The sequence below is a fragment of the Lagopus muta genome, chromosome 6 (genome assembly GCF_023343835.1).
Source record: "Lagopus muta isolate bLagMut1 chromosome 6, bLagMut1 primary, whole genome shotgun sequence".
NCBI lineage: Eukaryota > Metazoa > Chordata > Aves > Galliformes > Phasianidae > Lagopus > Lagopus muta.
Window position 1 is genome coordinate 33,029,797 of NC_064438.1, and position 25,938 is coordinate 33,055,734.

Here is a 25,938-nt window from a genome sequence, read left to right on the forward strand (position 1 = left end):
CACATGTCCTTGCCCCATATCGGCCGGATATCGGCGTGGATAGTCCATTCCTGTGTGGCCCACTGTGCAATCCACAGAGTGAGTCCCCAGTACACAGCCCAACTATCTGTGCAGATATTCAGGATACCATCACTGGGTTCCTTAGTTATAACCATCCACATGGCTTGCAGTTCTGCCCATTGGCTGCTCTGACCATCCCCCTCATCGAACCAGATTGTCTCGGTGGAAGGATGGTATGCTATTGCTCTCCACTTGCTCGGGTTGCCCTTTCTGGACCCATCTGTGTGCAAGGCATCTTCAGGGATAGGATATTTTCCCTCCTGAATGGGACTCTTCTCTGGTGGAGCAACCAGTACTTCTTTTGGTGCATCACTGTGATACATTACTGGGCCTAGGATCTTCTGGAGTTCTTTCAAGGGTGATCAAGACAGACTACTCCTTTGGCTGAGACATGGAACCCATTGTGCCACTGTCTGTGCTTGGGCCACCCCTGTCTTAGGAAGGTGGGTCAGATCTTTCATCCACCCCTGAATCATCAAGGTGATTAATCAGAAGTTCAGGCCATGATTCAGCAGCCCCATACAATAGACTTATGTACTATAGGTCTGAATAAAACTCATTTTTTTGAGTGATAATAGACATAATATTTATAGTACATTACAGGTAACTTAAAAGTTCTCATGAAAGGCTAGGGACAGACAAACCTATGAAATGATTAATAGTAACCCCTCATTCAATATTAATTAATGAAATGTGTTAATGTTAAGTATCTGAAATTCCCACTGAGTCATGCTTTTGAACATCTTAACCTTTGACATTTTTGAAATAACATATTTAGCTTATCTGTTTTGTCTTCCCACTAATAACACTTATGGATTACTGACAAAATAAAATTGTTGAAGTTTGCCTGATGCTAGTGCTAAAGTTATCCAGGGGATATCTCTACAATTTTGCTTCCTTTTAATACCCTTCCTTTTAGTATAATTTTTTAGTAGAAATGAGATGTCAAATTCTCTGATAGTGAAAGTAATCGCTTGGGCATCAGCAATTTAGCAGCAAAATTGACTTGAAGAATTCAGATGTAATGAAGATTTATGAAAAATCACTCCAGATTTACAAGAAAGGAACAACAATAACAATAGACATTCTGCCACTGCATACATACTCTACAACAATTTGAAAAATTCTGCATTCAGTATAGACTTCTATGTCACAAAGGAGAAAATGTAAAGTTCAATAAAGATATCAGCATTTCTGTGTAAGGAATATCTAAAGAGGAATTTACAGTATAGAAAAAAAGATTAATATGTTAGTATTTTATAGAGTAATAAGTGACATGGGGAGGCTTAATGTAGATTCACTTTGTTACATCATCCTAAAATGAGGGCATATAGAAATGTACAAAGTTGAAAGAGTAAAGAAGTTGTAGAACACCTTACTACAAGTTGTTGTGTGGGTAGTTCTATGTATTTGAAAGCTGACTGGACAAATTTGTGAAATAAAAATACCTCTGTCACTATTATGTATATATTCTGCAATTTTGATAACAACTTTTGAGGCATCACTCTGTGGTATTCTTAAATTAGCTTCATGGCATTCTAAAATGCCACATGACAAAAACAGCATTGAGAATAGATAATGATCTGGAAGCTCAGAAGTTTAAAACTTTAGAAGAATGTACATCACTATAATTCCCTATTACTTCAATATTAATTTTCCCTGATATATCAATAGCATGGCAGCTAACAACTTGCACTATCGACATGCTAAACAGTGGCAAACACCAAAGCAGTTTAATTATTCTGTCAAGGATAAGGCTGCAGTAAAAGCATGCCAGGTGGGATGTTACTGTATTTAATTATGGTCTATGAACAGTGCACAACAGCAAAAACTTCAAACTAGTCCACCCATTTATCTAGAAGAAAATATATCTAATCAAAGCCTACATTTTACATTCACAATTTTAATTGTCCAGTGAAGACATCAGCCTAATTATATTAAATTGCCCTTGTATTTTGTGCTTGCAGTACTTTGGTCCAAATGTATTTCCCAAACAATCTTTCAAATAATAGCTAATCCAACATTACACTCCAAAAAACATTTGCAGGAGAAATAGGCAGGTGAACAATCAAATCCATATTTTTTTCACATAAATTTATTCCTTCAATAGTTAGAATAGAGGAAAAAATACAAGAAAAAGAAAGCACCAATTGAACTTCTAATTGTTCAGACAATTTCTTACAGATTTTTTCATTGAAAATGGCCATTTTACTAGCCAAATCTTAAAAGCTAACTGGGCAACTTTTTAGAATGAAAGTTAATAACTATTTCTGTGTTTTTTTTCTTGATAATGACAGAAACGCTGTATGTATCTCAACAACCACAATGCTTCTGAAAACTTCAGATAGACAGGATTTGTCAAATGATATTTGAAAGGAAGGAAGGGAGGAAGGGAGGAAGGAAGGAAAAGGAACAAATAATAAACTTTATTAGGTATAAGTATTTGGTTCCAAAATTTTTTGTCAAGTTAAAATAAATTATTTTTCCACTCTGTTGTTCACATGCTAAAAGAATGCTTTTTATTTGTCAAAAAAAGTTATTTGGCTTTATTTTTCTTCTATTTTATGTGGATTTAAACTATTTGGTTGTCATCCATGCTTCTTGTGCTAGTAGAACCTCTTTTACATGGGTAAAATGTAAATGTAAAATGTAAAAAAAAAAAAAAGCTCCAAAAGTAATGCCTTCTATATATTTCCGTAGAAACTACAACAGATACAAAGAGCACAATAACACTATTTGGTACAGAAAATTCTCAGCTACAAAACACTATTTTGCAACCTAGTTGTCATCAATGTTAAACTTATGTGAAACTGATTTACCCCATATGTTTACCTACACATATATGCGTAAGTCTTTGCATATGTATACATGAAGCCAAGCAATTCATATCCCTAATCTATATAAGAAACTCACAAACTAGTCAAGAATATACACAATTTGAGACAATATATTTTATTAAAAAACTGGCAAATGAGTACAAGTATATGGACACGGAGCAGAAACATCTTAGTTGAGAGAAAGAATAGCAGGAGAAGTTAAAGCCTGGAAAAAGTCTCCGTATTAAATTATTAAAATTTCTTGCAGAAAAGTAGAATGTAAAAGTGGAATAAAAGAAAAATGTAGAAGGAAAAATATTTAATAAAGTTCATGGCTGTTAGAAACCAATCCAAACATGATCCTTTTAATCCAAAACTGTTGAAAAGCTTCTTGCTAGAAAATTAATCAATCAAAAATTCACAATGTCACAGTGTCACATAAAACTGAGCACAAGTAGTCATCTGTTCAGATAAATTCATTGTGGTAGGAACATTGCAACAATTTTCTTACTGGGAAAGCAAAAACTTGATAGAAAAGGGAATGTATGCTTAAAGAACTTGAATGCAAAACTTGTGTTCCTGAGCATAACCCAGAGGAAAATGCTTGGAAGACAATGTGGATGGACTCCAAGCCAATGCAGAAAAAATTTAAAAAAAAAATTGACTTTCCCTTTTATTCTCTGGTGAATGGTATGGCTATTTTTAACATTTAAATCTGAAGCCACATTAATAGACCGTATGATATGAAAAACTAAGTTTTTTTAAGTATTTTAAGTATTTTTTAAAAAATTTTTTGTAGTGTTGTTTTCACAATGATTTATGTAGTTGACATCAAACACGAATCCAGACTTGAGCAATTTTCTTGAGACGCAGTGCAAAAGTAGATCAAATAACAGTTATTTAAATATCTTCCCTAACAGTTAATGTTTGAAGTTAATTATTATTGAGATATTTCACTTTTTGCTTATGAAAGCAAACAAACAAATAAAAAACAACAACAAACCAATCCACTACAATGCCACAATTAGATTCTAAAGTAGTAAAATAATTTGTTTTGTCGGAATAGTATTCTAGGTTGCTAAAGAGAAAATCTCTTTTCTAATCTGCTATATAACCCTGAGAGTTAAGTTGCATCTTGAAGGCTCTGCTGATTTTATAAGCGAACATTATTTCAGTTATTTACCAAGGGTAATATATATTTTTCTATCAACCATGTACATCATATATGCAAATATATTTTCCAGATCTTCCAGGTCTTCTCACTCTTGATAAATGCAGAGGATTTTGAACCTGGTTGTAGCTCAGTGCTCTTTTCATGCAGGGGATTTTATGAAATGCTGTTAGTTAGCAATATATCTTTGCAGAAACTACTACACATACATACACAAGCCTTTCCTATCTGTCTGTAGCTTGCTGTTATACTCTGAATGCTACTTATCAGGCTTTGCAAATTCTGTTCTATGGAAGAAGAGGCAAATTGGTCAAACTTCATATATGAAGTTTACATGTTCTGTGTATGACATATAAGAACATCCCAGCTTTCATATGCAAGTTTGCCTTTGCTCAATATAGAATACATATGACAAATGAGGATACTGGCACTAGCTTAATTTCCCTTTTGTAACATCTGTTTTCATAATTCATGATTAAAAAAAGAGTTCAGCATTCCTGAGCACTCTATACTTCTCACATCACCTCAGTTCTCTGGCACACAAAACTCTTAGTCTCTTAATCAGAGAAAATAGTGTTAAGATCCAGCAGAGCTTACTGCAGAATACTTTGGGAACTGGTTCAAAAGCGTTAGATGCTAAGCCAGAAGGAAGCAGTTCATCTTTGTTAATTTTTCTGTCCTCATTCTCTGTGGTCCCTGTGGAGGTAAATAGAAAAGAATATCTAAACAGTTACATTTCAGATGTCATTTCAGAATGTAATTATTTATGTTACTATGCTTTGTTTGCTTGTTTGTTTATGGGCTCTTATATTGGCAGTTGCCTGAGAATTTTGTCAAGAGCACATTTAGAAGGAACACAACTGTCACTAATTTAGATCTACGTAGCTACAAAAACTATTACTCTTTGCATATTTGAGTGTCACTCCCAACGCCTTGAAAATAGTTGAATCATTGATGACAAATTTTAAACTTATAAACAGTAAAAATGAGGCAGAAAGTGCAAATCAAATTAGAACAGGCATAAAATACACGTAAAGATATTTCTTTCTTTTTCAAGGCTTTTGCATATGACTTCCTGAAATCAGTGGATTTTGCATTAATGATATTTGTATCAAACGAGTTTTGCAAACAGCTGATCTCCTGTAGCATCCACAGAACCCTTTGGGATCAGAATCCAAAATACGGTCTGTGAAGATCTTGAAACAAAAAAAAAAGTTTGAAGAATTTTGAGTGTAAAAATTTTTCCTCCGTAAAAAGGCTCAGCCAGTTTCTAGGCAACACAGCTCTCTTAAATCCCCTTGATGCTCTTGATAGTATTCTATCAAGTGACCCTGCTAGAAGAGACTGATTAGAGTAACCACAGGCATCATGATTTCTGCCTGCCAGGACTGTTTGTTATTCAAGGTTTTTTGCAGGAAGTCTGCTGTATAACTTAACAAGCCCCCATAAGAGTCATTATCTAAGTTGATTTCCTTGGCAATTAATCTCTTTGCTTCTACAAAAGGAAGTGACTTACTGACAATGGACTTGTCTCTGTCTTCTTCAGTTCTCTGCCTGCATGTGCCTGGATGCACACAAACCCAGATAGTTTAATGCATGAGAACTTCTCTTTGAACTGCCTCTCTCAGTGACTAATGTGAGTTTATTGTCTTACCAGAGGACTCAGCAGAGGACTCAGTGGTGTCTGGCCACAGCTGTGTGCTAGGATATCTAAGCTGCAAAGATAAAGAAAGAAAATGTGCCTTAATTAATTTCTTATTGCAATTTGCCAGGCTTGCTGGCACCTGTGAAATTGTTTTGGTCACTGTAATGTCTTTCCAGAAAGTATTACATTATAAACAAAATCTGTTGCTCAGCTGAAAACCTGATTTATGGCATGCAGCTATTCTACTTTACAGCCTTGCATAGTTTATTGTATATCTTTGACAAGCAATTAGATGTTTATGAAGACACTTGTTGCTTTACAATCCTGCTAATTTCCTCATTCCCAAAAGTAACATTAACGTTTGCTAATGAACTGCAGATTAATTCACTTTGAATTAGTCTCGACCCTCCCTCTGCCCCCCGTGCATACTAGATGTCAATTTTGCTTTGGGGACCTTAAAAGGATTTCTTGTTATGAGAGTAGATTTAAATGTCCTGTGCTATTATTATTTAAGAATTTAGTTTACCTTAATTTGAATTCAATTATTCTCTAATGTTCTGAATTTGAGTTGAGAGATAATGTGTTAAAAAATAAAAAGACAAATTACATAAATCAATACAAATAAATTGTATGGGCGATATGGTATGAACAGGTTGAACTGTTGCTTTTTTTTCTAATGATGATCTAATGATAAATGATAAATTGAAACAAGCTCAATGGTCTGAGTTCATTTCATAATGATTTAAAGCAATATCACATAAGAAACAAATGCAGTATAATACATTTTCTCACATAAAGCGAATCTTATACCTGCTGATTCCATGGTGTTCTGTAATGTCTTTTTATAAGAAAGTAAAAAACAGTGATCAGCTTTTGCTCTATATATTAAAAATAACCCCACCCTGCTTATCTTACTGTTTTTCTTTAGTCTTCATCTTTGTAATATCTGAACCAGGATTCACTATCTACATAAGTACAAACATATTTGAAAATTCATTATATAAAATACCAGTTTCTTGCTTTTGAACTCAGTATCAGCTGTGAACCTAACAATGTAATCTTTGATTCACACCACATGAAAGCTTTCATTCTCTGCCAATAGCTGCTTGCTGAGATATTCCTGCGCTCCTCTTCTTTCCTTCTCAAATGATATGTTAAAAAATGCTAACTGGGATATATACCAACTGTTGATTAACCAAAAGGACTAAGAAAATTCTCACAGGAGTGAGATAGGATGCAATTCTTCCTCATCCATGTTGTTACTTTAATATGAATACAATGTTACCTGCTATTTCAAGGAAAGCACCAGGCATGTTTTCATTGCACTCACTTGTTGGATACTCTCTATTTTAAAAACCAGATATGATTTTATTTGGTTCATTTTAGTTGCATCGATTAGACTAAGGTGGGTTAAATATATTTAAATAATTTAAATACATAATCTGCAAACCTGCCATAATCCCAGTGATATTCACGTGCATTCTATCAAACAAAAATACATAATTAAATAAAAGCACTCATCTCAGTGATACATAAATCCAACATTTCTGCAATAGTTTAAGTTTTTTTAAGTCGCAACATGACAAGGACTTTTTGTTGGGATTTTGGTCCTCAAGGGTCAAATTTTCAAATCAACTCTGCTCTCCACTGTGAGTCAAATAATATTGCTAGTTTTTCAAACTCTCAGCCTGCAGTGGAATTCTTGGTGCTGAGTACTATTGAATATCAAACCATTGTACAGAGATTTTACAACATGTACTAAGTATTTAGGAGGTAGAAGATTTAGAAAATTTAAATCACTTTCAAAGTTTTCAATATTTATGTACGTCAAAGTGATAGAAGAGCAAGTGCTAAACTAATCACACAAATTCACATAAATATTCAGAATACGTAGTTACTTTGATGATACTTTTTATGGAAACAGAGAAAAATAAAATTATAATAAACAAAAAGTTGATTATACATAGAAGACTTAATTTTCTCTGTAATAACTGATGTTTCCACCAGTTATTACATCTCAGAATAATGTGAGAGGCATCTTGCATGTAAGATGAGCTGTCTATGTCTGTATTATATGATTCTGATTGTGTTTCTTATCCTCAGTGAGGTTCTTTTAAGTAGTTTTGCCTGAAGGGAAGATAGCCATGCACACTGTGCAGGAGGTGATTTTACTGCGTGCCTGAAATTTGAAAAGGGTGACTCACTGTCCTTCACAGATTTTTATGGCATAATCACTCACTGGCAAATATATGGAAAGAATTCAAAGATCTCCATTGGAAACAATAGAGATTTTCTGGATTTGAACAGGAAATATGTATATATATTTTCCTAGTTATTCAAAGGGGAGAAGTGGAAAGCTAGAAGGAACAAGTTTCTCAGAATTCTCAGTTCCTAACTGATGTGAATTATGTCATATTGATTATACAAAATTCTTCTGGAACTTTACAAGGGATTCTTTCATGAGATTCATGGTGTTAGACACTGTTTTTGAAGCTGAAGTAATATCTGAAGTTGTTTTCAGCTCTCCAAATAGTACCAGGTTTTCAACTGGTATTTACATTAGTACAAATTTACAATGGAAAATAAACTAGTAATTCAGCTCCAACTTTTACAGATGTACACTGTCCTATTTGAACTAATTTTGGACTCAGAATTGATGTGTTTGCTCTGAAAGCAAAAGCATGTTGTTCTGAACTCACAGGCGGTGAACATGTGGTACTGATTTGGAATACTCACTGTCACTTTTTTTTATTTTTTGTATTTTTCCCAAATATCCTAAATGGAAAACTGCTTAACCATGTTGTATTCAAAGGGGGAAGGAAAAGAAAAAAAAGTCAGCAAATGAATCCATGGACTTTTTGAAGCTATTCTGTATCTCACTTTTCAAGGAGTATTCAAGTCAATAAAGACTTTTCCCTAAAGGCAGTACCTTAGTATGCTGTTTGAATTCAGTGCAGATTTACCAGCTAGGGCTTGCAAACACTGTAACAAGTAACATGATATTGCACAAAGGAGGCAGAAGCTTTTTGTTCTGTTCAGGGACAAGATTTGAAAATGATACTGAGGTGACACAATCACATGCATGTTTACAAGGATTTTCCAGAACTTTCTTTTATTTTAAATTATAACAAAGAAGATATATGTTCAGGATGAGATAGAAGAGAAAATAAGATTCTAGCAAACACTGTGTATTAAACTAACATCTAAATAACAGTTTTATGATGCCTCAGATTGACTTATTTTGCTTTCAGGATGATAGGCATGTGCAAATCACATCTTCTTGAAGCAATAGATATAGTAGTAGCAGTACAATTAAATATGAGGATTTGAGAGCAAAAGTATTTGAGTTATCAAGTCAACTAATGAGTGTCACTCCTAAAACACCATTCTAGGACATAAATAAAACAGACTCTAGGTACTGTAGCAAAGCCACTACTTCATTCAAGAAGTCAGGTTATTCTGCTATTCATTCACATTTTGCATTCAGTGAATTATAGATTCAAGAGACTTATAAATAATAGACATTTACATTTCAAAAGTAAGAAACATGATATTAACAAAATATAAGATGCTCATTCTAACTAAAAATTTAAAACACAAATGACAAAATCACGTTGAGATTATAATCACAGTAATAAGTGTCCTTCTAGACAAAATAAGTGAAATATTAAAATCAGTTCTTTCTAGAACAGATATTCCTATTTTAACCAAATTTCCATTGCTAGCTCAATCTCAGACCCATCTTAAATTTCTAATTCAAATGAAAAGAGGATATATTACAGAATATAAACAACTCATAAGTAAAAAATAGTTACTTTATCTAAAAGAATATACAACTAATAATCAGTATAATAAAGTGTTCCAAACAGGAAGTGATCACAGAACACAACATTTGATTAGATCATTCAACCTTAACTGAGAAACTAGAAAGGGGAAGATTTAATCTAGATTTTTCCCTCTATATTTGTCTGAATTAATTATCTACTTTAATTCAGTTATGTGTTTCCTTTTAATCCTTATCAACGCTTTAAAAAAAAAATCCCACATAATCATATACACATCACATAATTTCTTTTAATCAGATACAAACTTTCTTCTAAGTCATTGTTATGACCTCAGCCTGTTCTCACACAGCCAGTGTGGAAGATCCTTGTTGTCAACAGGCCTTGTTCCCTGTGACAATGGGATGGGAGTCACAGTGGGCTCTCATGGAAGCCAGGAGAGATGGGGAAGGGAATATAGGTAATAGAAAAGAGTTGGGAAATAAAAGCAAGAAGTCTTTGTGGAGAGCTAGAGAGGTTTCCACAGTGTAGCTCATGGTTTCCTATTGATCCGATGAACTTGTGCAGTCACCACAGGGGGTGAGAGAAAGCCAGGAAGCCTCACAGCAAGCAGGACCCAGAGAATCCTTTCCTAAGAGAATCCTTTCCTAAGAGAATCCTTTCCTAAGAGAATCCTTTCCTAAGAGAATCCTTTCCTAAGAGAATCCTTTCCTTTTCTCCTAGGGAATTCCGGTGCCAGAGAGGATTCTTTCCTTTGAAAATTCCTCTCCCAGGTACTTAGTTTAGTAGAGGCCTTTTATCCCCTGCTTCTCAGTTTCTTTTTTTTTCTTCTTCATCTTTTCTCTCTGCTAGCATGACGACCTGGACCCACAGATAAGCCAGCAGGGCATGGTGCCCTTGTTACCATGCACAAGCATTATCGCCTTTTGCAGTGGTCAGCTTCTTCTACAAGCTTCCCTCCCACTGCCCAAAAACGACTGCTTGTCCCCCAGCTTCTGCTTATATTTACAATCATAAGCAGAAGTACTGCAGCACAGTAACACCCACCACTCTCACCCCTAGATAATTGGCAGTTGTCAGTTAGTGTCTTATCACCAAAAAATCCTCGCTAAGTGAACTTTGAGCCAAGAAAAAAAAAAATAGAAGAAGGTTTCAGGAAACCGTCTTTCACAGTATCCTAGCACATTTGCCTGATAAGCAGCTCATAGTTGCTTAAATATTAAAGTCTACAGCAAATTTAAATGGCCATATATCTTGTTCAGCATCTAGCAGGTCTGTCATATCTGTCAATTTTGTAAGGAAATCGTAATGCTTTAGAACATCTGAAATGATACAGAGGCCTATAATTTGTACTTCCAAATTTCTGTTCACTTCTTCAAACACACATGTAGTTCAAAAACAGTTTGAAGTAATTTGGAGTCACACAGGTTATCAATGAAGACAATAAAGATAAAGGAAAGGAATTAGCTGAGAATTAGTGCTTCTGTAATTCCTTTTGAGGTCTGTGGGGAAAAAAATAAAAGAGAGAATAAGCCTCTAAGGAAACAACTCAGAAGTCTGAGTTTACTCTCAGATCTCAAGTACCTTCAGTCCTACCCAGTACAGAAAGAAAATTTTTAATGAAGTCTTCCAGGATTTTTCTATGGCATTATTCTATGAATCCCATCTGAAAATTAAACTTATGTAACTAACTGATTCGATCAAAGTTTAATAATATTTTCACAGCCATCTTGTGACAATGACTTTTGAGTTTCCAACAATTCTGGCTTTCAAAATGGAAGAAAATATTCCCACATAAAAGTTCATCTGAAATTCAGTTGGAAATATTACGCAGTAGACATTTGACATCCATCATACGTAAAAATGCTGCATTGCTGAGAGAAAAATAAAATCACATTTTGAAATAGATGCTGCAGATTGTTTAGCAAGAGTAGCATTTAAGTAGTAAGCTTTCTAAGCATATATGTCCAATTATGCTGAGAATAAAAGGGAATCTGGTGTTCCATAAATAAATACATTTAAAGAGAATGGAATACAAAGGGAAAAAAAAAAAAAATCAAAACAGAATAAATGGAGCTTCCTATGGTTACAGGTAATCATTCTTCCTCTAATGTTTTTTCACAGTTCTTATCAGGGAGTATAGTCCCAAATCTTACTGCAAGAGCTTTTGTTTGGATGGTAATGTAGATTCATTTCAAATTAATGCTATCTGGGCACAATTCCTCTTCATGTTAGTTTTCCAAATATTTGTTTATGGCTGTAACTTGGGCTTGAAACACATTTCTGAAATAAAGAGCATGGCTTCAGTCATATACTTTTAAAATTAAAACTAACTTAAAATTTAATTTCAGTAATGTCACAAAATTTCACAATCAAACAAGTAAAAAGAACCCATAAAAATTGATCAAAACAAGGAACAAAGAAACTTTCCAAAAGATTAGACTGGAGAATAAATTAACATAATCAGTTGTCCAAATAAAAAAAAAAGAGATAATAGTTTCATGGAACATCATAATTAATCTCATTTTTTTTCTTTAATAGATATTTTATCATCAAGTATCTTATTTCTGACAGTCTTATTAATGTATTTTGTTTATTCCATTCACAGCATTTGTTGAAAAACTAGTACTTCAGCTTTAAGGATTGCTTCTTCAATTTCTGATAGCAAAAGAGCTTAAAATTCAAAAGCTTGATTCTTCTCTTAAGCTATATCAATTGATCTTAAAAATGATACTATATCTTCCATAAGCTTTGTCTTATTTATGTACTACAGTGTTGCAGCTGCAGTCATTATAATTGACTTAAGTCCTAAATTATGGTAAAATTAAGCAAATGATCATAATGCCTTTTTAATGCAATTAGTTAATGTTTAAACACTCTTTGTTCTCCTGAATATATGCGCCTCCAGTAGTTCTAAGACACATATTCCTCTTACATTTATTATATTAGTCATAATTTTAATACATTGCTCTTTCAAAGACGTGCTGTGTTGATTTTATGGCTTTCAACCAACAATAGATTAAACAGATCAGTGATTTTTCAATATTTGTATGGGGAAAAAAAACCACAATGAAAGACTACTAATGCTTAGATTATTCTTCTAACTTTTAGGAGTTCCCCTTTCCTTTTTCATACATGTAGATAAGAAATAATTCTACCTTATTTTCAAGTAATATGATTTTCTAGCACAGTAGATGTTTTAATTCAGAATGACAAGTCATCCTAAGCTTTCAATAGTGTCCAGATCTCACTTTAGATTGAAGTTTTGTATCACAGTAATTCCTCAAGGATGTTTTATCAGGATGTACTCGTGTACTCAGTTTTACTCACAGAATTTTGGTTGCTTTGTGCCAAAATTGAGACTCAAGATAGATATAAATGGGCCAACTTAAGTCCCATATACAACTGCAAAGTTCCTTGCAAGTTCACATTTCTCATCAAGAACTGCGCATTTTTTTTTAAATCCAAAACTATACAAAAGAAACACAAAAATTCCATTTTGGAAAACAAATGAAATATGTCTATGAGGAGTACATTACATAATCGCAACATATCATAATAAAAGCTAATTAGTTTATTTTTATTTGGAAAAATACAACACGAAAAAAAGTGTTTTTGGAGTATCATATCCGAAGTAGACATTTCAAGTAACGCTTCTTCAGAAAACGTATATCAGAAATAACAAGTATAATGAATGTTAATTATCAGAAATAACAGCTATAATGAATTCTAAAATGAATGATTATTTGACAGGACTAACTCTCTTATTAGAACTTTCATACTATCATTCTAGATATCTTATTGATTCATAAATCTTGTGTTTTGTGTTATTCTCATATTTTCATTAATTGTGGACGCACTGACAACAAAATTATGCATCATGACCAGTAGATTACTATATAGGAAAAGAGTAAGAATGATGCATAACCAAGAAACTAGACAAAATAAAACAAAGAAAAGATAAAAACAAAACCTTCATGTGTCTGTAGGATATAGCTCTGTAGAACTCTGAACTTCAAGACAGTGTTAAGAAAGAATCGGTTTTAAACAATAATATAAAATTCACTTTAATATCTCTTAAGCATGCAAAAATTGATTTTTTTTTCACTAGTTTTGAAGCTGGTTTTTGAAGTAAAGAAGCAGCTGTTATTTCTTAGTTCAAACCATAACATCTCCTGAATTATGACTCAATAGGTTTTTTTCTTCTTGTTTATGATTATTACCCATTTCTGCTACTACTTCATTGATTTCTGTAGTTTAGTGGCTCATCTAACAAGATTACTGTTAACATTTTTTTAAAGTTGTGATCAAGTATTACTAATGAAAGATGCAAATTTCAACAATAATCTCCAAAAATATACGAGTAAAATTGATCTTTGAGTCCTTCTATTTCTATTTACATATTTTGGTTCAATGTTCCTGAAGTACAAAGTTCCTGAAAAACTGCAAGTTGGATAAACTCTTTTCCTTAAGAAACATAGCTTAAGAGGATAGAGAATCACATCTTAGTAGTGAGGATTTATGTCTGCAGTTTGAATTGTTTATTGTCCATTTCCAGTAAAATTATTTATTCCAGACTAAAGGTTATAGAATTTCACTTACAAAATGAGTTCTGCTGACATGTTAATTAAGGATAGGAAGGTAATCTTCAGAAGTATAATTTGTGTTTTTCCTCCTCTCCTACAATTCTGAATTCTATGCTGTGTGACTTAAAAAAAAAAAAATAATAATCTGAAACCAGTAGAATTTTTTCCACTGTAATCAATGAGTTTTAAAACAAGGGCCATTTATGCAAATGAAAGAAAACTGAGTGAGCCATTTGCAATGCATAATTTAGCTAAAATGTTAACCTCTCCTTCTGTTCAAGACTTATCTGCAAGCAGATCACACATTTCTTCAATTTTTTTTTCTATGTAGGCCTGCTACCTGGAAAAAAAATTACTGTAGTGATTTTACAATCACAACTATTCATCTATTTATAGTTGTTTCTGGTAGTCAATACAAATTTATTATTTCTGCTTTTATTTCAAATGCTGTAGCTTAAAAATCTCTTATTTTATTTAAAGAGAGAGTATGACCTGTTTGTCCTGTTCTTGATATTAGTATTTTCAGAACCAGATTACAGATAGATCGTAGGATCGTAGAACATAGAGTAGGTAAGATTGAAAAAGAGCACTGAGATCATCTAGTCCAGCCATTTCTATGTCCCTGCATCCCCCTGACCTCACATCCCCATATCCTCATGTCTTGTATCCCCGCTGCAAGCCAAAGTTCCCTCCTAGGTCCAGCAGCACTTTGGATGGCACCATGAGAGAGCTTGTTGGAAAATGATTGTACCTCTGTGGCTCCAGCTACAGCTCCTGTCCCTGAGCCCTTTCCCAACCAGCCTTCACAGAAACCAGTAGGTTGCTGCTAAATAACCCAACGACCACTGATTCTGCTGAAGTGCCATTTTCTGCCCCACACACACGTGAGAACAGTCTTGTGCAGACTGTGTTTGATTATGTTATTTTGGACAGAGGCTTTTTCTCTTTTTTTTTTTTTTCATTGAATGCAAGAAACAGGAAATGCAGTTCAGCAGGTAGGGCATTGGTCTAATTAGAAGAATAATGCTGTACTATCATAATCATTTCTGATAACTTAAAGAAAAAAATTATTTAGTAAGTTGTAAACATTCTGCTATAGAATGTTAGCAAATAACTGATACAATGCGATCTTGAATAAGCAATGTCTAAAGTGTAAAGTCTAATGAGTATTTAACTGCAAAGAATGAAAACAGTCTAATGTGTTTATTGGGGAAAAAAAAATAGTTGCTGATAAGTTTGTCAGTTTAAAAAAAGAAATAAAACAGTATAATAGAAACACCAATTATTCCAGCATAATTATGTAGATATAATTAACAACATAAGACAGTGATTGGATGCTACCCATAAGAAGAAAAGAAATGACCATTTAAAGTTTCTAATAGGAAAAAAGAATGGAACTATGTTATGAACTTGCACTTTAGATTTATTTCCTGTATGGGAAGAAAATTTCCATTGCATATTACTCAGTACCCCCCTTCCCCAGCTGGGATTCTCGTGGGTTCCAGTCTATATCACAACAGCAGTGCTTAAATTAATGCTCATATGCTAAAATCAAAAGGATCTCAAACACAGCTTATTTTATATTTCTTAGATGATGTCTTTGGGGTTTACCGTATTTCATTAAAATACTCTTTCAATATTCAAAATTTGTTCTATATTTCTCCCAAGTGGAATTAAGCATCTGACTGAGGCTCGCTTCAGTCATTGCCAGATGATTCTATTTTTTTAATGATTGATTAGTTTACTCACTGAAGCATATTCTCATGCTCTCTAAGGCAGGAACGGGAAAGTTTTGATGTAAATGGGGAAAGTTCTGATGTAAATGTAATACACTCTTTATCATCGAAGGAAGCATAAACTTTGTCTAATCTTTGTTCCTGACCTACAAACCAAATTCTAGTACCATGTGCCCTGAAATGCCAAAAAGCATAAGGAATTTGTCTTTCTCTTATATTCTTATTTGTTATAGCTGATATTTTCTTTAATATACAAATGTGCTTTCCTATTATTCAGCCTTCCTATCTATAGAGAATAATCTCTATCTATTGGGGACTGAGTGTAACTTCCGAGTTCTAGGAAACCAAAGGAGGAGTTATACTAAAGGAATTATACTTGGTAAAACACTGCAGTGCTTTCTCTTAAAGATTTTTGTGAGCTATCAGACAATCTGATTCACAAGAAAAAAAAATGTGTGATCTGTTGAGTTTTACAAACTCAATTACCAAATGAAGACTGAATGGGAAAAAAAAAAATTGGGTGGCAATGTGGGATTCACCTGTACAAAGAGGCATTTCCAGGAAAAAAAGTTCAAATTGATCTGAGAACTGAATGGCAAATTAATTTGTTGTTTTATGTTAAGGCAAAGTTGGAATACAACTTCTATTGTGGGTAAGGTACTAAGAAGCATGCTTCAGTTCCTACAGTAAGACTCAGAACAATTGATTGCATTCTGTATTAGCTTAATAATTTGACTTCTGAATTAATTTATTGGCCTGTGATTTAATTCAGTTCTACTTTTGAGATTGATTTTCTAATTAAAGTATCTAATTTCTGACTAATAATTGATAGCGCCTTAGAATTAAAGTGAATTGCTCGATTTCTTATTTGTTTGGTTCTTTTATAGTTTTCCATAAAACCTGTAAAGATGTATAGAAAGTGATTATACAAAAAACCTACCAATTCACACTGACAGTCGGCAGCATCTGAATCACGGACCAAATGTGAATGATCCAAATCATTTACTACAAGTTCTCACATCACTTATATACCTTCACGAGTTTTCTTCTTCTAGCTTTCCCATCCATCCCTACAACTTCCCCATCCACTTTTACATGTCAACAGAGCATTCTGCAAAACACTCTTCAACTGTTCACACAGGCGCTTACCCAATCAGAGCAATGAGACATTCTTTCTTCTAGAGGTGTCCCTGGTTCTCATGTTGTTTATCTTGCTCCACAGCTACTTCTCTGAACAGTTTTTCTTGTATTCCCTGAACAGTCCTGAGAGTTCACTGAAGTACATCCTTTTACCTACTGAAATAATTATCTCTCAAACTCAAAAATAGGTTCCCAGACAGAACAAATGATTGCAAGAGTTTGGGCAAGTTTTCCATGATGCTAAACTGAATGTTTCCCTGTATTTGTTAAATGACATCACTCATAATCCTCCAATAGATTGTGAAGTAAGAAAACTCAATATGTATATGAACTTGAAGACGGTGGTCATAAATTATGTGAAAATCAACACCTTGTAACACAGTTTTCATGTACAGAAAACTCAACAAGTGATTTTGTATTTTTGTTGTAAACACCATAATACCACGCCATAGTAGAAATAAAGTATAAATTCTGCTTAGTATTTTTAAATATTTTACTTTCTTGCATGCAGCAACAGGTAATGTAAAAAGAGGCAAAATTACATCAATTTTCTTTTCTCCTCTGTTAGCATTGTAAATAGCATATATGCATGTACATATATGTACACCTTCAGATTTTTCCTGAAAAAATTTTGGTTTTTTTCCATATAGGACGTGTATGAAAGAAAGAAATGTCAGCGATAAAGACATAGTTAAAAGCTTCACACTTGAATTGTCAATTAATTCTTTTGTGTAGAATTGAATGTAAGAGCCCATACTTTTAGTCAGTGATGTTGAGAAAACTGAGATATAAATGAAAGCAGTTAGAGCTGAGATCATATGCTTATTTGACGAGCTATAATGGAATTGTTTGCAAAGCTTTATTGAAATCCCCGCTTTCATTTATCATTGTTAGCACAGTTACAGAAATCTGAGATGTAATATTCCTATATAAATTAAACAAACTATAACAGAATTAGACAAGAAAAGGAATAGAGAATATTTTATTCCAAAACAAAAATATTATTCAGGAAAATATCTATACATTATTACTTTGATTTTCATAACTACTGGTTTGGGTTCATTTCTTTAAGAATCCTAAAACTTGTGAGAAGATAAAAAAAATCAAGGATTTGGAATAATGTTCTTACTCTCTTTTGTCCAAAGGATAACTTCTGTATTCTGGTAAGCCCAAGCTCTGCTTCCTAACCACTGAGAGAGAAGATTATCATTCCTCAAAGTGCGTTATTGTCTTCCACTGCATGCTGCAAGATGAAAAAGTCCAGGCCAACCTAAATTGTGTCAGATGAGTAAGAAGCTTTGGTCAAACAGACACCTGTCCTCAGTTCACCAAGATATTTAATTTATGCATAAGTATGTAATCATCTCCAAAGGAAATTGAAATCACATAACTTTATCCCCAGGTTCTCATCAAAGTATGTAAGTGGAAAATATCGTGAAAGAAAGTCTTATCATTAATTCAATAATATTTTCTTACTGTTCTATATGTATTAAGACTATGATATGATAGAGATGTAATATGCAGGGATACTAAGTAGAGATGAGCTCACAAATACAGTTGAAAGGCAATGAAAATTCGCCTATTAAGGGAATTCAGATTGAGTCAATTTTTTTGTTTCTATATTTCATCATTTTCTTATGCAAGTCATAATATTAGTGAAAATACCTTAAAAGTTGATTTAGTCTAACACATAGAATTCCAATGGCATTTTCAAAATTGTTACTGAATGAAGATATAAGCCTAGAATAGCTAGGAGAAAATAATACATCACAACTCTGAATTGAACACTGTTTTCAAGAGGGAACAACCTGCGTCAATTAACTCTTTCCACATGCATTACTGTCACTTGTCAACTTCATCCTCCCCCCAAACCACTATATTCTTGAAGAACACAAATGATGTTTTGGCTACAGGGATAAGCTTAAATTATATAATCATTTGAAATTCTTCCATTTAAAAGTTATTTAATATTTAAATTTTTTCCCCATAAAATTGAGGTCTGTATACACATGTAAAGGTAAGGGATATTCATTACAAAATATCAGTGCATATTCCCATCACACAAATGCTCTAAGAAAGCCAGAAGACGACAAGAAAAAGATAAACACACTTTTATCTTAATAATTGTTTTTAAATAAAAGTTTAAATAATCCATTTTTAGTCTGCTGAAGTCAAACCAGGTTTAAAACGCTGATGCTAAAGTACAGCAAAATGTATATTGACAACTTTTTATGAAAACATTTTTAAAGCATTATTTACAATATTAGCTGTACAGTTTGCTAAATACACCTGATTGTTTTCTAATACAGAAGAACAAATTGTTTCATTATTTAATTTTCAAAACATTCAACACGATGCATTGTAATTTAAGTCAGCAAATCAGTTCACGTAAATAAAAGGTATCTGCCTGATTTAGCAACCTTTGCAAATAGCAGACTGCATGCTTAATTTTTTTTCCTTTATGTATTTTTTAGTCCTGAGAAAGGGAATCTGATATGATAGACCTGTTCCTCTGTGTTTCACTGAGAAGTTTCTATTGGGTAGGTGAGGAGGAAATTTTTGTGATTTTTTAGTTAAAAATCTCAAATTCTCTTGGACGATTCAAGGGAAAATGAAAAATGAAAATACAGAAGCCTTTTACCTTATAAATTTCCAAATATTTAGAAATTTCAACTCATCCACATGCTTTTGGGATACAGAAAAATCAAAATGTACACAGTTCTTTTTATTAGAAGGAAATTATACCTGCTGACTTTTAACAATGCCAAATACATCTGAATTTTCTTCCAGGTATTTGCTACTTCTGTAAAGGTACTGGAGTTGTTTGATTCCCTTCTCTAGAAGACACTTAACAGTGAGTAAATTAAGCATTTCAATATCAGTTTCACTTGATCTTTCCATTGGGTAAGGCATGTTTTCTACAATATTTATGCATAAATGTTTATATTATAAGTATGCTCATAAAGAGAGCATTGCTGTATTGCAGGGGAGCACTCATGCTCACAAACTAATGCTTAAGAAATGTATGAAAGGTTTATTCCATGACTTATACATCCAGTTTGGTGTCAGAAGAAACCAAATTTCTCTTCCTGAAAGATGAAACTAGGTTGACTGCAACACTCTATGTGATTTGAAATGTCTTACTGTTTTGGTTTTACCCCTACCTTCCCTGAACTATGGGACTGAACGTGCTGCAGTCAGTGTATTTAATACATTCAGAGATAATGAAGAGCAAGAAAAAAAAATGCTTTAAATTTCAGAGAAATGGTAGGCCTGACTCTTGAATTAGAACACTTTTCTGCACCTTTGTGCTACTCAATACTCAACAACAAATTGCCGCAGAGTGTGCTTTCTAACCATTCATTTCCTTCCGAGAAAAGCAGCCTTCAAAGGCTCTTGTTTATAAAAATGCATTACAATTATTTTAAATAACTTTCAGATTTATGATTTTTTTTCTCAATAACTGTTATCACATACCAGATCCTTATTTTCCCTTCAAACACCTCTATTTAATATTACTCAGCATTTTATTATGTAAAATTGGGAATATTTTGAAATTATATTTTTAATGACATCAAAATTGTGTTTCTAAAGATAATATCTGAGTATCATCTAGCCTAAAAATTGTTGTTAGATATGTCATTCATGTTTCAACTCTCCCCAGATGTCTATTATTAAGTAGGAAATCTTAAATCCAACTCAGGAATTGGATGAATTGTATTTTTCTACTTGTTTCAGCAGAAATATGATTTTCACTCATTATACTTTTTGATAAATCTGAGCTACATTACAGCACAACAATTATTTGATGATCAATTTGAAGTTTTCTTGCAACTCTATACATAATTTTACTAAAGTTTGTTTATAAATGTTAACAAATCAAATATAAGTTGTAAGAGGTTTTCCATTCAAAGCTAAATTAAATTTTTGGGAAGACCTTGTTACAGCTGGTGTCATTGATAAAGCAAAAACTACTTTGAGCAAAGTAATCAAGTTTTCGTAAAACATGTTCATGTTATCCTTGGAGGTATTTAAAATGCAGGCTGCTGAATTTGTGACACATTCAGACTGTCACCTTAGAGTTCCCCATTACTAAAGACTATATCTAATTTTTTTTTTTGTTCCCCCACAAGATTTTAGCTAACTAATAGAATAGAATTGCAGCATAATACCACACTCAGCTGTGGCAATGCAGTCAAGAATACAGTACGATGTAGCAAAGATTTAGCCTTTAAAACCCGTGATTTCCTATTATCTTGTTTTCACTGGCATAAGATGGAATTATTCCTAGGTAAAGAGTTAAGAATTGAATTTTCATCAGCATTCAGTTTTAGTTTACATTCTCTTGTAAAAACAGTTGCAATAGAGATATCACTTTTACTCTCTGCAAAAATTTTGGCTACATCATCATCACCTTTATTAACATAGGCCACTTAATTTTAAATTGCAGAGCAAGAAATTATTAAACAAAAATATAATCTTCCAGGTAAACTTTATTCTTATCTGGAGCATCCATATTTCAATAATAATAGAGGAAAATATTTATTGGGGGAAAAAAAAAAAAGACATTGTTTAGCTCTCCATGGTTACCTTAATAATGCCATGAGGAAATTTTTTGAAGGGATAAAATATTTCTCTAAAATTAACAGTTGGATTTAGTGATGATGAATCCCATGAGAAACCTTAGCAGCAACTTGCTGACTAGCATATAAAATTCAGGAAGATCTTTATCAATATTATATCCTTCTCTCAACATCTTTATTTACATTTATGTTTTGTTAGCTTTCTACAAAAAAACCTCAAGTCCTGCGTAAATCTATTAAATAAAGAAAATGTACAGAAATTCCCAAGGAAAACTGCCCAAACCAAGTATGGCTTTAAAAGGCATATATCTATGATATAAAAAAGATATCTTAAAGGGCAAAAAATTTTCCATACTTTCATCTGCAAAATTTTAAACTAATATTTGGGGGCTTTAATTCTTTCAAATTTCATTTATTTTTCCAAATATTTGACAAGTTTCTTTCCCCTGCATAATGGCTGTTACTTACATGCTTATTCTGAGATAGCACAGGTATTGCAGTCTCTGTAGTAGGTACATTTTCACAGAAGGACAATACAACATGTTGATTTTTTGTGATAATTATGGAGTGAAAACCATTATGAACAGAGAATAAGCTCATATATAAACAGGTAAGCATCTTTACTAATTAGCATAGCAGAAATGAAATAACAGTAGAAAAAAGCAAGGTTGGACACTTGGGACACAGAAGGAAAAGTCTTTGAACTGTTCAGAAAGGAAGGCTGTAATTTAGAAAGAAAAAAAATACACAACGCAGTTTCTTCAACACAAATGAGCTCCAATCATTATTTTGAATTGGGACCTTAAGAGAATGACCAGGACAAAGCCAAAGCTTACTTTCCAGAATATAATTAAATATAGAACTTCAAATATTTCATTATCCTGAATTGCAGAAGCCTAGCAAGGCGTGTGTTGCATCAGCAAAAAAATTAAGGTTTTTCTTTTGAAGTTACAGACCATACTAAGAAACATTGTCCTATGATTTTTATTTATGTTTAATTAAAATTCAGGTTCTCTTCCAGAGAGTTTCAGTAGTAAAAATAGTATCCAAATGTTTTATGTTTTTATGAAAAACATTAAATTTAAATCATTTTAAAAGGCTGAAAAAAATATTCAAAAGACTTAGAAATATAAAAAGGTTTGAAATTTGTTCAAATACGGATCATCTCTACCTTTGTTAGATAAATAAGAAGAAAAAAATTTGCCTAAATATACTTTATGAGAAAAGTATCAGTGAAGAGGGTCTTTCTAAGTGATGGAGATACTAAAAATTACAGTTTATTTTCAGGCTTGCTTTTACTTACATTTTCCCCTAATATCTATATTCTGTCCTACTCATAATATAATCACTTAAAAATAAAACTAAAAAAAAAATATGTTTTCTACAGCTTTATGCTTTTAGTAACAAAGTACAATTTACATTCCCTCAGATTAATTTGAGGTTTTGAGAATGGATCTAAAAGCCTTCTACCATTTTTTCAAGCATCAGGGCACTAAATATTGGGAATATTCCCATCTTAAGGTATTTTTCATCCTGAATCTGTTGTAACTGAATGGATCCTTGGCTGTGGCACAGCTGCATATAGTACAAATCAAAATGGTAAAGAATAGAGAATTATGATCTGATAATGGAGAAACCAGGAGATAAGGTTCCTCATTAAAATATTATTGTACATATATTTGAAAAAAAAAAAGGACAAAACAAAATCTCAGCCACTGAGACTGAGCTGTCAATAGAAAAACAAAAAAACCTTTAATGAAGAGTTTATTTCAAAACTCTCCGTAATAGATTTATCTATCTCCTGCAAATCGTTCACATGTAATATCACTTACAAATCTAAGTTCATGAATACATTCAGGTATGTAAGAGTTCTGAAGTACTATTAGGACCAATTAATTTAAAAATGGTATACAGAAATGGATATGATTTGGCTTGCAATAAACAACTTTATGATTTCAAGAACAGCTTTTCTGTTCTGTTCCTTTTTCCATAACTTGATTAGGTAGCTCTATTCTGAACTGCTCTGATACAGAAAACAGTGAAAAACTCAAGTTAACTGTGTCAATGAGTGGTTTTTAATCTGTTAAGGGGTAAATTGTTCTCAATGTCAGAAGAATAACTAAAGGCATAGAACTAACTATTTTTATGTTCTAGTTACATGAAAAATAATTCAATGTTGTTCAGAAGTGAGTATCTTTTCTACCAAAGTATCATATTAAAGAACTGTACTATTTTCCTCCAACTCATAAATTTTGATTCTTTGGGAAAATTAGCATGGGTTGAAAGTGATTTCAATTTCATTTCTCCCTAATCAGTTAGTTCATTAAGCAATTTTAAGAACCTTAAGTAAAAACTTTTATGTTAAATACATTAAAGTAGGGAATCAACAGTAAAGCTAAACTGATCAGGGAGAGGATCAAAGCTTTACATACAGATTATTTGGCTGAATGTCCTTGGAATGATCTGTGAAATTAAGTACTGATACTTAATCTACAAAGATCTACACTGATACATAATGAGTGTGTGCTTATGAGTTTTCAGAAAGCTAGGTGTACAGGTCAAAACAAAAATGCACTCATTCTTCACACCTTAGGCTAAGTAAATTCTATTCCTGGGCATGTTCACTTTTCAGTCAATATGCAAATGGAAGCATAAACAGAACAATACCAAACTGCCTTTTATAAATAACTCACTTTTTGATGTTAAACAACTTTTCACATTTTCTTTCTTTCACCATTTATACTCCTTAACACACAGTTAGGTAACACTACACAAAGTTTCTGATTTTCAAGTAATAAAAAAATTAGGGCTCCTTTCCTGAGTGATTAAATTATGTTAGGATTCCTACCCAGTATGTAATGTTATGAATGTGCAAAATCATCATTTCTTGCGTGCATAAAGGGAAAAAAGTGGGTCAAAACTATTTAAGTTACTCTGTGGAAAAAAATCATGGGCATGAACAATCCTTGCTTAAAGATCTACTCTAGAACTTTGTAAAATAACATTGTGTGGTTCAGCCTTCGTCTTAATGATTTGCAGATAATGTCTTCTTTAAGCACCAGTAGAAGCATTGCTTACTCTGACCAGCAATCTAGTTCAAGCTATGACCAATAAGGTTTGATTGATTTAGTTTTACTTCTGTTTAATTGTGTTTGTTTTTTAAATACTTAGTCAAGTGTCACTTTTAATAAAGTTTCTGTAATTGGGATTTGGTTTCTAAATTTGTTAATGATTTGGGATGCAGAATTGAATAATCCACTCTTTTATTCCAGTTTTCTTTAAAGAAAATGAATCTACTGCAAGCTTTCTTGTTAAAAGCAACAGATAGATTCTGAATGCTTCGGAGTAAGCTTCCTCTGAAGGCACCTGATCCTATCAGGTTCCAAAAAAATATTAAGCCTCATAGCTCACAGTCTTAGTCACCCTTGCTTCCTTGACCTCTTGATGTTATTTCTCTTCATTCTCAAAATTAGAAAATAACTCATGGGAATTGTTTTTTTGCTGTAACCAAGTAATCAAGCTTCAAATACAAAGTGAAACAACAGAACAAATGGAAGCGAACAACTCACTTGCTCTGTGAGTTTGTATTTCATTGCTCTTTCACAGTAAACTCTTGCCTCATCACCTGCTATTTTCAATTGTCTAATGGGAACCATTCAGACTCCCAGTGCATGCATGGATTGGAGAATAATTTTTACTCTGCTTTCCTACTGGTAGAAAAGCTCATTCTCTCTGAATGATGGTTACAGCAAAAGAGTCATTTTCATTCTAAGTTTGTTACTTTCTATCTTTGATTCAAATCCATGTTCTAAGATTACTAAGCTAATAGCTATTTTATGTATATAGCCATTCACAGATTGGCAGTTTTGCTTTGGAATTAGAAGGATAATTAATACTCTTTTAACTGGGCACAATGGCTAGCCATCTTGGTATTTTACACCTGTGTTTCTCTAAATTGTTAGTACATTGTTTCTTTAATGAGCAGCGCAAGTTATATTTACAGATCTCAATTGTTCAAGGCCCATTTATTACTATTAATTAATAAAATGTGTATTACAAGTTCATAAATGATACCAGGAAATCAGGCAAGATTCTCTAATATTGTGAGAAAGATTATTCTCGTTAATAGATGTGAAAACACTGATTCCTAGTGTCTAATCTAGCATGTACAGATAAGTCCTATTCAACTTTTAAATTATAAGCTACACCATAATAACCAGGCTCTGAGGCTGGTCTGCAAACTTACAGTTGTGAATTTGATTCACAGTATTGAACTAATTATCTGTGATAGTGTCCCTAAACTTCAGAGAAAGATATCCACAGCACAGCTGCAGTGAGCTCAACAGGTGTGTATAGATGGTTACCATGGCTGAGCTGACAGCTAAATTACTTTTTCCTGAATATACATACTCATGTCAA

General features: G+C 32.9%; 1 long non-coding RNA gene across 1 annotated transcript in view; it reads right to left on the reverse strand.

Annotated features, from left to right (window-relative positions):
• Window positions 1–3,029: 3,029 nt before the first annotated feature.
• The window catches only part of LOC125694716 (uncharacterized), a 28,684-nt gene continuing 5,775 nt past the window's right edge, over window positions 3,030–25,938 (reverse strand). The window contains exons 2-5 of the long non-coding RNA XR_007377671.1: window positions 18,066–18,206; window positions 16,946–17,092; window positions 5,702–5,762; window positions 3,030–4,743 (exon numbers count right to left, since the gene is read on the reverse strand). This is a non-coding gene — a long non-coding RNA (uncharacterized LOC125694716). The remainder of the gene's footprint in view (window positions 4,744–5,701; window positions 5,763–16,945; window positions 17,093–18,065; window positions 18,207–25,938) is intronic.